Here is a 4,489-nt window from a genome sequence, read left to right on the forward strand (position 1 = left end):
AATTAACAGTGCAATTTAGGTGAAATTGCAGTGGTAAGTTTCCAATTTATAATTATTACTATGTTAAACGTCTCTAAAAATAATATGGTAAAAGCCTAAAGTAGTAAAATGAATATGGCGCTTAAGCGGTAAGAAGAGGGAAATTGTTATGTGTGTTAAGTTGGGAATACTGAATGTGGTATTTCACACTTAACCGCGTATTGGTTCTGTGCGGAAAACAAGCAAATACGCACGATCTCGCACAAAAGTAAAAAGTTTGTAAGGGAATGAAACACAGCAATAATAAATATGTAAATGGATTGGAAAGAGGAAGAAGAAACGAGGGAAAAAGTTTTACGAAGCTGTAATGTAAAATTGTAGAAGTAGGCTATTCTGTAGACTTTGCTACAAAAAAATTGTTTATTCGTTACAAAATATAAAAGGTATTTACACTATATCAATTTATTTTACATGTGTATATCCGTGTAGCCATGTTCTATGTTTAATAGTATACCTTAAACCGAAACTTATAAAAACCTTGCGTTCACTTCCTTTACAATAATACAATCCTTAAGGTTTCTACTATCCGCTCTATCTGGAGGGGCGCGTTCTTCAATTTACGTTTACGCTTGAGAAAACTGTACAATTTGCCTTCATCGCAGACAGACAGCTACTCTCGTTTTTACCCGGATTATGATTAAAACTTCCAAAAACTACGAACACGTTCTTGAAATATATAAAAATCAATTAGAAATGGAGACAATACACTTAAGGCAATTACCTAATAACAGACAAAAACATTCATACCAAATGAACTACCTCTTTCTTCATGAACGTGTTAATATTCAATCATACCACATTCTAAACTCACATGTCTTACATAAGCATCTTTGTTTAGTACCTTAACCCTTACACTCCCAGTTTTCAGAGATATTTATTTTACTTCTTGTTTATTTACCACTGGATACCGATAATTATCTCGAGAGAGGTCTTATAATCACGTATTCTTTTAACAAATGGCAACAGAGATCAATACAATAATTTAGTTACTACAAGGAAATTACAAATATCTATACTCTATTCACACAACCTCCATACTTTCTGTTTGTTTTCTCACCCATAGTTTCATAAATACAAAAAGTGATATTAGTAAGTGACACACATTTTGACGAAGAGATTAATTAAGTGAGATTCAAAGATAATATTTGATCACTTTTTTGATCATATATAGAAAATATAGTTTATAATGTAGATTATTTTGACTGCCAAAGAAAATTTTTTCCTCCGTTGTTAAAAATAATTAAGAAATGCAACTCAAAATTCATAAATATAAAAAAAAGTGAAGTAACACTTTAGTTATTTTCTGCTCTCTATTTTTGTCGTTTATTTTTCTTCACAATATTTTACTTATACTTTTAAAATCATTGAATTTTTATATAACTTATTCTCACGAAACCCCTTTTTCTAAAAATGACTTCATATGGTAATTAGATATATTTACTTACTAACTGTGCCCATCAATAAATCCAAATTTTAGGAAATTTTACACAAAAAAGTGCTCTGTGACATTCTTAGCGGTATTTTCTTTAAGGGATTACTAAGAATTTAATGGAAGTATTTAGCGGATGTTCAATGAAACATTACTATAGAATAAGTTCTACTCTTCTTCCTCCTGGAATTCTCCTTAATTCTCAAATTATGAGATTTTCTACACATTTCAAGAGAAGCTTCCTTACTTCTTCACAATAATTTCTCCATGTGTCAATATCTGATATCTGGATCTTATCTAGTCACAATAAAGCTTAGAAGGCTGAAGGTATCAAGTTCTGTATTGGCCCAAAACACAAGCAATTATATTAGGCAGTAATAACAAGGTATTGCGACTAAAGCCAGAGGTTTAAAATTACATGAAATGAAATTTTCATTAGCTGCAGTAGAAGTTTTTATTCCAGAAAAATGCTTTCTTTCTAATTACTCTTTGCATCTATGCCTTAGAATGCGTTGCTTGCCCTATCTCCAGATATACGGATGTCGTCCATTAAAGAATATTCTTTCGGTTGTCTTCTTTGTACGTCATCTTGCGAATGCGAATTGTCGTAAATTATATTCATCACTGCTTAAAGAGAAAGAAAAAAGACACATATAAAAAACTACACAATAACAATTTACTGCAGGGGGAATAACATTAAATATTTACAACAATCCTGAAGGATGAGTTCATGGCTATTATGTTTTTGCATAAATCAACCGTACGGGCAGACTAATTTAAACAAGTTTCAGAACACTTTTGAGGTAGAATGCGTACTTGTTCTCATTGCGCATGAGGAGACAAATTCTTTCAGAGTACTGCACGAAATTAGACTAAATTAGAAACTCTAACCGTGAGATAACTAATAGAGATATCCAAATAAACCAAATTGCACTTTAGATTACAGGGGCAACCATTTCCGACATGAGCGGTCGGAGTGATGATTAATCGCTTTAGGAATGATATGGATTGTGACATTATGGAGTGAGAAAACGTATCGCGATCCAATAAACGACCATAACTAAGAAACAATACATCGCATAGCGTTCGTTTAGGTGACATACGATTCAGAATTACAATTTCTACTAGAACAATACCAAGTTCTAAAGTTTAGAGATGTTTGAAAGAAAATAATTTTGAAATAGTGGTACTCAAGAGTTAATTGCAGCGAAATGTCTAGGCATATGATCATTTCATAGACCTAAAGCAATGCCTGCACTGCGTGCTCTCAAGAACCCGCACAATATCTCCTTAAGAGTGACAATAATATTGCACTTTATCTTGCTAAAAAGTGAACCTTGTTGAATTTGTATTGCTTGTAGTAGGAGCACGCAATGCAGGTGCTTTGACATCCCTGACCTAGAGCCTTAACGATTGGAAAGCGTATCAATGATAAATAAAATCTTATAAAAACCGAACACACTACTCTCATTCCATCTCAGCGAACCCCTCAGGTGTATTCTACGTGGAAATATTGTTCAGGTTTTTCCTAGCAGCAAATGTTCAGTACTGATTATTCCGACATTTTGAACTTTTTCTCACGCCCTCATGATTTATTGATCTAGTTTCACAAAAATATTTATAAGTGTTAGTTGTGGATAAATATTTTGCATAAATTCCTCCTGGGAACATTAACACAGTGCCTCAATCTATTTTATTTTTTCATTAGAAACTTTTAAATAGCAGGCTTTAACCATTTAGAAATATCAAGATGTGGAACGTCGTTATGGCATAGCAAGGCCTGCTTACAAAATTCGACTGACAAACTTTTAAGAAGTGTGCCTATGGAGAAAAAATTATTCCCACTACCATCAATTACAAGCTGGATTTGCACCAATAAAATATAGATTGAAATGTATAAGAATCACTTCTAAGAACGTGATTTTCTTCCCTTCAGTTTATACAATATTTAAGACATATTTCCAAGGAGGGTGTACTAACTTTACATTGACAATAAATTTTGTTTAAAATCCGTATTATCCTCAACAAGAGTTATATACCGTGTGTATTTCAAACTATAGTGCATAGGGAATTAACATTGCCATGAGAAATACGTGTATAAAAATGGAAAGTGGTATTTCATATAGCTGGCATATGTAATAAATAATTAGTAGGCCTTGTAGAAAAGAAGACTATCTACTGATTATTGCCAACTAAAATTCTGTTTGATGACATTAATCTTGAAACAATGGATTATTATACTACACAAGAAAAGATTTTATTTATTGGACTGTATGGAAAGAATTCTTTGAGGAAAAAGAGTTATGTATCCTAATGACAAAAACTTTTTAAAATGAAACACACAACTGAAATTATAATAGTAACATCATGGTATAATTATTTTAAATCACCTAACCTAAAACTGATAATAATGTTGTCAAAGGATCATGTATGATAAGTTGGCAATAATCAGTAGATAGTCTGCTTTTCTACAAGGCCTACTAATTTATTACAATGGCCAGCTACATCAAACTCCACTTTCAATTTTTTTTTACACATGGATTTCTTATGGCAATGTTAATTCCCTATGTAGACCTACTATAGTTTGAAACACACTCTGCCTTTATAGCAGTACAAACAACACTAACCTCATAAGTCGCTCAAAACTCCCTAGGAGCAGGAGGACCATATGCTGGTGGCGGCAGTGCTGGCGGAGGAGGTGGGGGTGGAGGTGGTGGTCCATATGCTGGGACAGGTGCTGGTGGGGGCGGAGGTGGAGGCGGTGGTGGTGGAGGTGGGGGTGGTGGAGGTGGTGGGGGTGGTGGTCCGTAAACTGGAACAGGCGCTGGTGGTGGCGGTGGTGGAGGTGGAGGTGGAGGTGGAGGAGGTGGTCCATAGGCAGGAGCAGGTGCAGGTGGTGGAGGTGGAGGTGGGGGCGGTGGAGGTGGGGGAGGTGGTGGTGGTGGAGGTCCATAGAGTGGAACGGGTGCTGGTGGTGGTGGAGGTGGTGGAGGTGGTGGTGGTGGTGGCGGCGGTGGCGGA

General features: G+C 35.2%; 1 long non-coding RNA gene across 1 annotated transcript; it reads right to left on the reverse strand.

Moving 5' to 3' along the window:
* Positions 1-363: 363 nt before the first annotated feature.
* LOC138706257 (uncharacterized) lies at positions 364-4,285 on the reverse strand. Its single transcript, XR_011333936.1, has 2 exons — positions 4,096-4,285; positions 364-2,092 (listed from the first exon to the last, which is right to left on the reverse strand). It is a non-coding gene; the product is annotated as an uncharacterized lncRNA (long non-coding RNA).
* Positions 4,286-4,489: the final 204 nt, after the last annotated feature.

The sequence above is a fragment of the Periplaneta americana genome, chromosome 9 (assembly GCF_040183065.1).
Source record: "Periplaneta americana isolate PAMFEO1 chromosome 9, P.americana_PAMFEO1_priV1, whole genome shotgun sequence".
Taxonomy (NCBI): domain Eukaryota; kingdom Metazoa; phylum Arthropoda; class Insecta; order Blattodea; family Blattidae; genus Periplaneta; species Periplaneta americana.